Raw genomic sequence first — 12926 nt, 5'->3', positions numbered from 1 at the left:
CTTTGCACAATGGATGGACGATGAGTGCTCTGGCGTGGAGTGGTGCTATTAGAAAGGTTGTGTCTTAAACATCTGTTATCAGGTTGGGTGGAGGTCAAGTGACCAAATGATATGAGGTTGAACAATTATGAAATATATATAGTAGAGTTGGTCCAAAGTGTGGCAGGCAAAATGTAGGCCTAGCTGCTCTGTGTAAAGCTCTAAAATAGAGTAGGCCACCAAAGAATTTTTGCAGTCTTGAATTTGACATGCAATGTGACTGAAAGCACTATTGGCCATGCATAGTTGAGTGGTGTGTTATGGACTTCAGATAGGGACACACTTTAGCAATCCTGATGAGTACTGATTGGTGGAATTTGTTGCTGAAGGCAGGAATTTTGGACAGCTCAACAGACAAAAAAAATTATTAATTGAAGCTTCCTCTGATTATGAGGAAGAGAGAAGGAAGAGGAAGAGTTGACTCTTGAAGAGCAGAAAATAAGATATTGGGAAGTGTCTGTGTATCCATAATAAGAATGATTTTCTTTAAGAGATGAGGGTCCCAGAAAGAATACTAAATTTGTCTTTACAAAAAATGGGGTTGATCTTGTGTCTCTATAAAGGATTTGTTGTCAGAAAGTCTACCTACTTTCAACCAAAGTTCTTTAAAGATGATGAAGAATGCCTGAAATTGTAGATATTACAAATCCTGTGCCAAAGATGATAGGATCACAAAACATCAGAGATCAACCGTGGTACAACATCCTCATTGGAATAGATGAGGAAACTGAGGCCAAGAATTGAACTTACTTAACTACTCAAAGTCATATAAATATATTTGATTCAGTTCTCTCTTATATTCATTTATCTCTTTCTTCCTTCAAATTGAAGTTCTATTGCTTTCTTTGTTTCACCTCTGGATAGATAAAGGAAAAAAAAAATTTAGTTTGGTTTCATAGCAGCTACTGAGCAACAAACAAGTCCCCTTTAAAATGCATCCTCTCTTCTCTCCATCTGGCAGGCTTTAATATGCCCCTCTTGTTTTTCCATTGGTTATTTTGTGTGGCTTCTCGCCCCCTTCCAAGATTCCCAGCCAATCACCTCTTCCTTCTCTCCCTCCCTAAAGGCCTTTGAGGAATGTACCATATGGACCGTGAAGGGGGTAAACAGGAGGAAGGAGTGGCAACAGCTCCACTCCTTTACCTTTTGTATATAATCCATGAGATCCTGGTAAAACCTTAGTTTGGAGATAGCCACAGAGTCTTGAAGACCGAATTCCGTGCCAGCTGAAGAGACTAACTGAGCACTCTCGCCCCCAGGGCTGGGGTCCTGTGGTTGGTTCTGGAGGGCCGCAGCCCCCGCCCTCCCATGTGCCCGCCCAGGCCCAGTCACCGGCGGCGGCGCCGCTGCTCCTGCCGCTGCCGCTGCTGCTGCCGCCCGCGCTATAAGCTGCGGGCCGGCGCTCAGGGTCGCGGAGCTGCGGGTCCCGGAGAGGGCTGGGCGGCCCAGCCGGCCACAAGGACGCCGGCGCCGGGGGACACAGCAGCATGAGGCGGAGGTGAGGACGGGGCTTGGAGTCCTCGACCGGTTTCAACGGTCTCAGGGAGCCGCATCCCATCTGCGCTCCGAGCTCGGGGTTTCCGGGGCCCCGGGCTCGCCGCGGCCGGCGACTCTGGCGCGAAAGACTACCGCGATCGGACATGTGGCCAAAGACCTCCCTCCTGGGCCGCCCGTAGGGCTGTAGCCCCGGGGTGACTCTTGGCGCCTCCTTCTGGCTTCCCTTTCCAGCCCTTTTACTCGCGGGGTGGCAGCGCCTGCGAGGAAACCCCCTCCTCGCGTGTCCTGCCCTTCCTGGTCTCTGTCTTTGACCTCCGGGGGTCGGATGTTAGGTCAAGTTCCATTGTGTAGGTCGCACGGTTCCAGGTCAGGCGGACAGTGGGGGAAGGCATGGGAGGCTTCCCGCTTGTTGTGGGAGTATTGGGGAGAGTGCTTTGGATTTGATGTGCTGGGGGAGACTTTTGGCAAAGGGCTGCGTGGATAAAGATCATTCATCTTAAGCAGGGTCCAGAGGTTTGGGAAGGGGCTGTGAACCTCCCTGCGGCTTCTGAGAAGATTCCCAGCCTCCAAGGGTAAAATCCTCTCTGGGTATACCTTGTCTGGAGTCTAGCATTCACTGTGTGTGGGTTGCTGAGGTCGTTATGGCAGGTGTCCATGAGTGAACACAAATTTTCTATTCATGGTGGACTGAATGGGGTGATGGCAGCCACTTAGGCCTGTTATCTAAGGGCCGCCCCCCCCCTTCCTTAACTGCCTTAGAAAGTGGTTAACACTATTGGAGGTGTCCATGGCACACTAGAAATTCCTAGTTTGAAAATCACCTTGAGGAGCCCTACACAGATCTGGGGCTTGCCTGGTGTTAACAGAAAGCCAGATATGACTTTCTGTTTGCTACATAGACAATCATTTAGGCTTGTACCCACTTGCAGGTTTCTGGCATCTCAGCCCAGCGTGGATGGCATCATCCAGCCCTTTCATAATAGTTTGTTAGGAAGAAGGGGTCCTTTAGGCCCCCCAGGTATGACCTCGGTACCTCATCCTATTAGGGGTCATGGGCTAATATCTTGGCTAATTTTTCTCCGGAGTCTGAATGCAGAGAAATAATTTCCAAGAATACAAATCACATTTATGTTCTGTTTTTTTTTTTTTTTTTCACCTCTGGGGGGGTACTAGGGATGGAACTCAGGGACATTCAACCACTGAGCCACATCCCCAGCTCTATTTGGTATTTTATTTAGAGACAGGGTCTCACTGAATTGCTTGGCACCTCACTGTTGCTGAGGCTGGCTTTGAACCCGTGATCCTCCTGTCTCAGCCTCCTGAGCCACTGGGATTACAGGCGTGTGCCACATTTATGTTCTTTTAATGTTGGTGTTTAAGGCAGACATTAATTATGGTTTACATGAAATGGGTTAATGCGAGAAATGAAGGTGAATTGTGGATGATATTTTTTAGTTTCTTTTTAAAATTTTTTTTTTAGTTGTAGATGGACACAATACCTTTATTTATGTGTTTATTTTTATGTGAGGCTGAGTAGCTACAACTTCAGCCCTGTTTTTTAGTTTCTTTTAAAAAAGTTTATTACTTTTTTCAATTTTAAATGAGATGTAGATGGAGAGAATGGCATTTAAATTTAAATACCAGAACACCAGTGTGAATTTGGTTCCATTTGACAGTTTGCTACATAGACAATCATTTAGGCTTGTACCCCAGGAGTGAGAGTGAATTAGATTTTATGGTGAGAAAGACATCTTATTACAAATTGCTATTGCCAGCAAGAAGGTGTCATCTTCTCATTACCTGGCCACCCAGATGTGGGTTCATTGTTGTGGTCACCTTTTCCTGTGAGCACATCTCTAAAGGGCCTTTAAGAGGATATTATAAATTCCACAGCTGATTGTCGCATGTACTCAGGTCAGAAAATTGGCCAGGTTATTTTAATCTAACAGTGAGTTTTCTTGTTCTCCAGGTTATAAAAATTTTTAAAAAATTTTTATTTAAAATTTTTTGGATAGTGTATTAAATAGCATGAGTTAATTTCAGAATTATAAGAAAGATGTTTGAGTGTTTCTCTTAGAAAGAAAGAATCTTTTAGAACTTGGACCTGGTTCCTCAGCCAAAGCTCCTTTTTGTGTTTTACAGTGCTAATATTTTGAAATGTCTTAAAACTTTACCACCAGGTAGAAATTTTTCCCCGACCTGAGAAGATATATTCGTGTTTTTAGATGTGAGGGAGAGAACCACCTTTGGAAATAAGGTAGGGAAAAATACTTAGCATACTGCTCACTTGGCACATAGTAGGTATTCAGTAATGATAAGTGAATTTTTCCTTTTCTCCTTTGTTTTGGGAGACCTGCTGTGGGGATGATGAAATTGGATGCAGTTTTTTGTTGTTGTTATTGTTGTTTTGGTGTCAGGGATTGAACTCAGGGGCACTCAACCATTGAGCCACATTTCCAGACCTATTTTGTGTTTAATTTAGAGAGAGGGTTTCATTGAGTTGATTAGCAGCTCGATGTTGCTGAGTTTGGCTTTGAACTCACCATCCTACTGCCTCAGCCACCTGAGCTGCTGGAATTACAGGTGTGTGCCAAGGTGCTCTGTCTGGATGCAGCTTCCTTAGTAAATTAGAAAGAATAGCACCTCCCCCTTCCTATGCTAATCTCCAATTCTCCTGGTATTTTAATAGTAGGCTTTTAAATGAAACACACCTCTGGACCTAGAAGTAAAAATCAAACAAGGAAAAATTGAGGTCTTCCTCCTGGTTTATATGTTGCATTTTTAAAGAAAAGATGGTGTATGCCCTAGAAGAGGTCTTAATACTACTCAGTGCACAAGAATAAATGCCAGAATTGACTCTTTTTGGGTCTTTTTAGTAGTGTCACAGGTGAGTGTTTTGGTTAACGTTGGCTTAATATGTCCACATGGAATCAAAACCAGTTTCCAATTTCTTTTGGAGCTGGCATCTGAGAAGTGGCACAGGATAGTAGAAGCTGGACCGGTAGGCAGGGGTAGACTCTTCTTCTGCTTTCATGGACTCTACTTCTGAGCTGAGCTCTGCAAGGACAGCTGTTTAGCTCCTCCTGCTTATAGCAGGCTCATGTGAACAGATTAAAAGGTTATCAGACCTAATGTTCTTGAAATGTAAGAACCATCATTGATTTATAATATTGGGCATGGCATTTGAATATTAATCACGCTCTGGATTTAACTGCTTTTTTCTCTTAAGTGAAATCTTTTTCATCACCTCTTATCTCATTGAGTTTTATTTGTCACTGAGGTCATCAGAGCTTAGAACAGTATATTATTCCCATTTTATAAATGAAGAAATGAAGGTGACATGTTACACTCTAAGTTGCAAGTCAATTGGACCTTGAACTAGAACTTGACTTGGATCTTCCTTCTTATATTATTTATTTATTTTTTTGTGGTGCCAAGGGTGGAACCCAGTGCCTCACACTTCTAGGCAAGTGTTATACCACGGAGCTACAACTTCAGCCCTGTTTTTTGGTTTCTTTTTAAAAGGTTTATTACTTTTTTCAATTTTAAGTGAAATGTAGATGGAGAGAATGGCATTTAAATTTAAATACCAGGACACCAATGTGTATTTGGTTCATTGATACCTTTCATTGATACCTTTGGAGGAAAATATACATATTCACACATCCACACCTTTTTTGGGGGGGCATTGAAAGACTTAAATAAGAGACCATACTGTTATGCTTTTATGATCATTAGATAGCTAAGAATAATCAACATTTATTGAGTGTGTATCTGCAGGAACCTGTGCTAGGCTTTGTGTACATCACCTAATTTACAGATGACAGAGATATGTTTGGTGAGATCCCAGAACAAGGGAGTGAAAGTGAGACCCTTGACCAAGAGCAAGGCTGGGGCTCATACCTAGACTTTCTGATTCCGAAGTGTGTCTGCCCAACTTCATGCTTTACTGGTAACTAATGAGTAGTTCTCAGAGTTCCTAACACCTGTTGATGCTACCCTTCCTGGGTCTGATGTCTGTGGGTGGACTGGAGCGTTAGTTTTCTTTACACTTTTGTTTTTTTTTCCTTTGCCAGAAATAGTCCTCTATTCAGGTGAATGGTCATTACTTAAAAAAAAGAAAAATAGTCAAGAGCTGAAAAATCATCTATTTGGAGAGTGTGAAGTATTTAATAGAAGCAGATGGGAAAATTAGGGCCAGAGAGAACTGTAGTAGACAGAGGACATTAGTGATGTTCCAACCCAGAGGCTATCTATAGTGTCCACGCTTTTTTTAACGTAAGCTGATGTTTGAAATTGTAAAACTGGAGGTGTAGCACTTCTCCTAAAGTCTGTGCAGTAAGTATAGATGACAGAGTTGAAAATCTGATGCCTTTTGGTCTTTTAACTTCTACAAATAATGCAGCACATTGTGGGAATGAAGGGAATGTTTTTTTGGAAATTTCCCTAAACTCTTTGTGGACTTCCCCTTTCTTCTAGTCACCCCTCTGTCGTCTTTTGTTCCACTTTTCAGAATTCCACTCTGATCCTGTGGATTTGGATGGGGTGAAGGTATGTGTCAGACACCTCTTGGGTGCTTGGATATACCAGTGGGCAGAACAATATCCCTTCCCTTGTGGAATTCAGTTGTACATGGCTGTTTGCTTGGGGGGTAGTCTTTGGTTATCTTTAGATACACAGGAACCATTATCCAAAAGCTGGAAGGGAGAACAAGGAAACAATCTCCCTAAACCATTCAATTCATTGATTTTTTTTGTCATTGGCAAGATGGAGTTGCACAGAGGAAACATTGCCACAACTTTTTAAAAAAGGATTAAATGGGGCTGGGGATGTGGCTCAAGCGGTAGCGCGCTCGCCTGGCATGCGTGCGGCCCGGGTTCGATCCTCAGCACCACATACAAACAAAGATGTTGTGTCCGCCAAAAACTAAAAAATAAATATTAAAAAAAATAAAATAAAAAAGGATTAAAGAATGGAGAAGTAGGACTATGGGATTGTACCTTGGTGGAAGAGGAAGGATAGGAGCCTCTGCTGAGTAGTAAGATCCTTGGCAAGAACAACCAAGCCTTTTTAGTGTCTGTCAAACTCTGCACTGCTCTGCAGTGCCTAGCTCTGTGGCTGAGACAGGAGTGAATTTGTGTGGTGTGTGACTGATGTCTAGCAGAGGAGTCTTTCTGCACTGGGTGGCTCTGCAGGTGTCTATTTAATTGTATATTCAGTGAAGGATTGAACCTGGTTAACTCTGGGAAGAGAGAGAGAGTACACCTGAGTGGTTACCTGGTAGCTTCTACTGGCTTTTCCTTACTGCTTTAAAATAAATATACAAAGACAAAGTGAAACTTTGATTGGTTCCAACCTCTCTCCATGTCTTTCCAACTCTGGGGAGAGGGTCAGGAAGAACAAGGGTACTCACTCCCAACACCTGTAGCCCAGAGTTCCTTACCATTGGCTGTCCCTGGCCTACAAAAAGCCAACTCACCAAGGTTAATATTCCTCCATGTTTCCCTGCTCTTCCCCTGACTCCTCCTCTAAAGCTTCTGATCATTGAGGATTGTTGGGTTTGTGAATGGAAAAGGGAAAAAGGTTGTCAGAGCAGCTTCCCTAAGCTAATGGCAGTTGTGATCAACAGCAGCAGTGGACAGACACTGGAAATAGTTGTCTGCATATGGTCCTGTTTTGAGTGCTTATGTGTCCTGACGCACTTAGTCCTCAGAGGGTAGGTGCTGTTCCAGTTTCATATATAAGAAAGTTGAGGCCCAGAGAGTTCTAGAAGGTGGTGGACTCAAAATTCTGACTCAGGTATTTGACTCTGAAGTTGTGCTCTCACACAGTTGGACAGACTCTCTCAGGGCTCTTTCTATCCTGGTGTCATTCTTTGCTCTTTTCAGAGCCCTCTTTACATCTTCCGCCTCTTCATTCTGAAAAGCTACCAAAAACATAGATGTTGGTTAACTTCAGATTCCTTTAAATGTTCCTGGCATATTTCCCGGGACAGTCAGGAGTAATTCTGAAGTATTTGGAGGAGGACATAGGCCCAGGTGCACTTCCCAGAAGGGGCTCTTAGGACAACATAAGGGTACCTGGGACTGACTGTGCTATGGGATTCATAAAGTGTTGAGCCTAGCCTTGCTTCCAGAAATGTTGAAGGAATCTTCCTCTTCTCTACTTTTTTGCCTAGTGTAGGTTTCTGATTCCCAAGATTTTGAACTCAAACAAATCCTATTTGCTTTAGCTCAATTACTTTATGGATTTTTTTTTAATGAGTCAGTCCAGGGAACCTACCACTATTTATAATTAATTGGCAAATGAACTTTTGAAATAGAACTTTTTACCCAGTTTGGCCATGGCTGGTCAGTCATTTATTTCCTTTTGAAAAAGGAAAAAGGAAGTATTTTAACTAGTGACATGAATTTGTGTCAGTTTTTTTCCGAAACAGATAGGCTGTTCCCCAAACCAGCCTTACAGAAGTCTGGTGGGAAAAAAATCAACTTTCTTCCTTTGGTATTTTAAATACCTTTAGACAGGGGTCTAAGGGACAATTATATAAGAATACCCATAAAAGTTATTATTTACTGAGTATTATGATGATCCAGACACTGGGCCAAGTACTTTATATGTCCACCTTATTTCTAGTGTTCAGTTAGGTGCTATCACCCCCATTTTACAATAGGGAGACTTCCAGAGAGATTAAGGGCCATATATTCAGTAAATTTAATAGACTGGATAACTCTAAATCTCTTATAGTAAGGTGATTAAATCATCCAAATTTAATCACTTCACTATAAGATGAAATGTTGAGGGGTGAAAGAAAAAAGGATGGGGAGGAAAAAGACAGTATGAGGCAGGAGAAAATTGAATCAGCCGCCCTCAGGATTTACTGAACAGTGTGTGTCTAGCCCCAGTGGGGAGGGTGGGGCACCAGGAAGCCCATCGACCTTCACCACCCTCATGGAGCCAGGGAGCAAAGGGCATTTAGAACTTAAGACCTTTAGGAAGTTATGTATTGGGACTTTCTTTCAATGCAGGTTTATTGAGCCCCTTATATATAAGATTTTCTCTTCTTTTTATTTTTAGTTGTAGATGGACATAATACCTTTATTTTGTTTATTTAGTTGTGTTTTTTTTTTTGTTTTTTTTTTTTTAATGTGGTGCTGGGGATCGAACCCAGTGCCTCATGCATGCAAGGCAAGCACTCTACCACTGAGCCACAACCCCAGCCCGAGCTCCTTATGTATAAGGCAAGTGGCATATAATAAATTTTTTTTTGCCTGCAAAAAGTTATATTTCTAGCGGCACAGACACAAATGCAGTACACCATAGTTTGTTGTGACAAGTGACTTAACTGGGTAGGGAACCCTGAATATTGAATAGTAAGAAAGTTTATGCTAATTAGCACAGTATTCTTCTTGATTCAGTTTTGTTTATCTCTTATGCATATAATTGAGAATTTCCATAATTTACCTACCCCCGTGGCTGTTGTTTCTGATGTGTTTGTATTTTGCAAACAGAAGATTGTTTTGAAGCTCTTCCCTGAAACCCAGACCTGCATGTTGATTGCAGAATTGGCTGGGGCTATCTAGCCTTACCACAGTCTCCCTTGAGCCCATCAGCACTGCAGATCTTTTGGGCTTGGTACTCTTATCCTTGCTGAGCCATTGCTTGCCAATATGAGGTACAGTTGCTTCAGTACAGGGCAGCCCTTCCTAGAAGAGTGTGCGGCCAACCTGTGCCTCTCCCAGGTGTTCTGACAGTGGTGGAACAATGCTGGGTGTGGAGGCACTTCATTTTAGCTTTTGGGATTAGATTGGCCATATTACCTCAATATCATCTTTCTAACTCTAGAACTACATTACTGGGCCTATTCTAACCTCTGAGACTGGTTGTATTCTTGTGGTGACATGGGTAGCATTTCTCCATCTCTTGTCCTATTCTTTCAAATGGACTAAATTTGGAAGCTGATGTAATGTAGAAAAAGGACTAGGACCTCTTACTGCTGGCTATACTTAGTGAGACCCAGTTTTGCTTTTGTTCTCTTTTATTTTCCAAGACCTTTGGATCACTTTGATCAGGTTCATTCAAATAGAAATTGGGTATATCACCTGGAAATTAGTTAAACATCTTCTGACCCCTGCTCCCTGCTGTATTAATTCAGTTGATACAGTTTGTAATCACATTGAGGACACTTCCACATGCTAATAAAAGTTCTTTCCATCCATAACCAATGATCCCAGAGAGGGTTCATTAACTTAAAGCCGATATATGGAAAGGTAGCTCTACTACTTGTTTGTAAATGGAATTTTCACAGTAAAGGAATTAAAAAAAATTTTTTTAAATATTTTTTTAATTGTAGATGGACACAATATTTTTGTTTTATTTATTTATTTATTTATTATGTGGTGCTGAGGATCGAACCCAGTGTCTCACACATGCGAGGCAAGTGCTCAACCACTGAACTACAACCCCAGCCCACAGTAAAGGGATTTTGCAGCATAATTTCTCTCTAGGAATAAAATGTTTTATTTTTGTATATATGTTTTATTTTATTTTTGTTTTTTAGGCATCTGATCTTCTACCACTGGTGGAAATGGCTGCTTGTTGTTTTTAATGTGCCTCCCCCTCTTTGTCCACCTATAATACATACAGCCTCAGAGACACAGATGCTACTGGACTCTGCCCTTGCAGCTTCCTGGGCCTATCGTTTGGACTTGTAGGTGTGCCAGAAAGAACTAGGTTGTGTCACAGGCTGTCAGGGTGTGTGTTGGTAGGACCTGAGTGGCCCAGTCTTTGCTCATGTAGTATTTATTTGCATGCCAGTAGTTGTCTGCACCACCTGCAACTGTACTCACACAGCTCCATGTGCAGTTGCTTGCCTTTCATGCTTGTCTCTAGACTCTTTGCAAGCTTTAATGAGGTCAAATGCTTGTGCATAGGCAGGAAAATCCAGAGTGGCATATAAATGGGTTCCTGACAGTAAAGGAGGTCAAGGAATTTGGCTAAAAACCTCACCTTACATTAGGCTATGGGAAAGGAAAGTGAGCTAATCTATTTGGAGTCTGCTTTAGAAATACAGTTTTTGCCAGGCACACTGGCTCATGCCTGTAATGCCAGCAAATTGGGAGGCTGAGGCAGGAGAATCATGAGTTCAAGGTTAGCCCAGCAATTTACCGAGGCCCTAAGCAATTTAGTGAGACTCTGTCTCAAAATAAGAACCGAAAGAGCTGGGGGTGTGACTCTATATTAAAGCACTTCTGGATTCAATCCCTGGTACCAAAAAAAAAAAAAAAAGAAAAAAGAAAAAAAAAAGAAATGCAATTTATTATATGGGTCTCTCAATCCTGACAAGAAGCTTAAGCAGGTAACTATTTGATACCCACTTATCAGGTTGAGAAACATGAGGCTCAAGTGAGTTTAGCTGATTTGCCTGAGACCTCAGCTGGTAAATGGTGGCGCTAACTCAGATTAAGAACATCAGGTTCTGTAATGGTTAAAAGTATGAACTCTGCAACCAGACTATATTGTAGTATATCATTTATTGGATTGTGTGACCTCAGTTGCATTCCCTTAACCTCTCTGGGCTTCAGTTTCCTCATTGATACAATGGATGGCCTCACAGTCCTGTTTACCTTCTATGGTTATAAACATGTACAATTCAACTAGGCACATGAGCATCATAAGTGTTGGTAGTACCATTATTGACCATGCTTCTGAATCTTGGAGTGGAATACTGGGGCTTTGGTTTTCTTCTTTTCCAGGGAACAGTCTTGGGAGCACATGTGGATTCGGGCTGTACAGTGAGCTGAAGCAGTCTTCTTTGCAGCATTTGCATAGTTAAGAGTGAGGGGCGGGGACTGTAGTTCAGTGCACTTGTCTATCACGTGTGAGGTACTGAGTTTGAGCCTTAGCACCACATAATAATAAGTAAGTTAAACAAAGCCATAGTTAAGAGTGAACAGAACCAGCTCCAAGAGGGAGAACTTTCCTCACTCACTGGCCTGTGTCTTGGACAACCCCATCCAAGATTGACTCCTCTGCTTTCACCTTTCTAATTACCTTCCTACTCTTTTTCTCCTTCTCCTTACTATCTGCCTCATCCTCTGGTGCTCTGCATTGTTTTTCTTATTAGCAGTCCTTAGATTTCCTGGGATAATTTATTCATTATTATTATTATTTTTTTATTTGTTAGGCCCTTCCATGTGCTGCAGTGTACTGTGTATTAGGGCTGGGGTAGGTTTGTAGGAGTGTATGATTTTGTTCCTGCTTCAGAAGATACAATACTAATACAACAAGTAAGAGGAAGAAAAGTGATGAAACACAAAATGACTTATAGAGTTGGGGAAGTGTGTAAGGATGGTAATTATTCCCTTTTGAAACCTTGTTTTATGCCAAGCACTGGTTTAGGTGCTTTACATGCATTGTCAGTCCTGTGCCATCTGTACTTACAGGTGTGGACCCAGAGCTACCAGCATCTTGTCCACTTAGCACATGAATGGGAGAGCCTGGGGTTTGATCCTTGGTCCACACTGACTGCCTTGGGCTTACATAGAAGATTAATTTGAACCGTGTCTCACCCAGGTCATTGGTAGAACTATCTAGGTAAGAAGAGGGGGTGCTGGTAAAACAAAAGCTTAGGGTTGAGAGTAAGCCCATTGTATTCAGGGGCAGTGAGGAGGCAGCCTGGCTGGGTTGGAGCTGAAATCAGTATTTATGAACTGCTGTGCCAGGTTCTCTCTTGGTGCTGGGAGATGAGTAAGATGCGTTCCTTTTTTGCTGTGTGGAATCTTACTGTAGCTGGGGAGACAGACACACAAATAGATGATTTCAGTTCAGTGTGGTAAGAGCTATGATGAGGGTAAGTATAGGGTGCTATGGGAGCAAAGGAGAGGGAACCAGGAAATGTTCCCAAAGTCTTGAAAGATAGGTTAATGACAAGCTTAGCAGTCGAAAGTGAAAAACTTTTTCTAAAGGGCAGAGAATAGCATGAACAGAGGCATTTCTTCTGGGCTTTTTTGTTGTTGTTGTTGAAAGTGAAGTTTATTTCCTAAGTCTCATGTATGCTTAGACATTTTTTAGGCAGTGGGGAGTCCATTGGAGTTAGAACTCAGAACAGTAGCACGAAAGTAATATTTTAGGTCAGTTAACCAGGCAGGAGAGATGAATGTTAGCAAGCTCCCTATGGAAGGGGTTGGCAAACTTTTTTGTAAAGGATCAGGAAAGTAAATGTGCTGAATGAGCTGAATGTAGCCTTTGAATGTAGTCTGATGTAGCCTTTCAGCTCCGTGGTTGTAGTATGAAAATGGCCACAGATAATGTGGAAATTAATGAGGATGGCTTTTGTTTATGGCCTAGTAGCCTCTGGATCTGCCTAGGGCAGGCTGCCCCTCTGATCTCAG

At 42.2% G+C, this 12926-nt stretch overlaps 1 protein-coding gene across 12 annotated transcripts in view; it reads left to right on the top strand.

Moving 5' to 3' along the window:
* The first annotated feature begins 1372 nt into the window (after positions 1–1372).
* Positions 1373–12926, top strand: part of Mical3 (microtubule associated monooxygenase, calponin and LIM domain containing 3) — a 198040-nt gene continuing 186486 nt past the window's right edge. For all 12 annotated transcript variants that reach the window (XM_077798619.1, XM_077798621.1, XM_077798616.1 and 9 more), the window contains exon 1: positions 1373–1537. The gene's annotated coding sequence lies outside the window, so the exon portion shown is untranslated. The remainder of the gene's footprint in view (positions 1538–12926) is intronic.

The sequence above is a fragment of the Urocitellus parryii genome, chromosome 5, assembly GCF_045843805.1.
Source record: "Urocitellus parryii isolate mUroPar1 chromosome 5, mUroPar1.hap1, whole genome shotgun sequence".
Classification (NCBI taxonomy): domain Eukaryota; kingdom Metazoa; phylum Chordata; class Mammalia; order Rodentia; family Sciuridae; genus Urocitellus; species Urocitellus parryii.
This window is presented reverse-complemented; position numbering and strand designations above follow the sequence as displayed.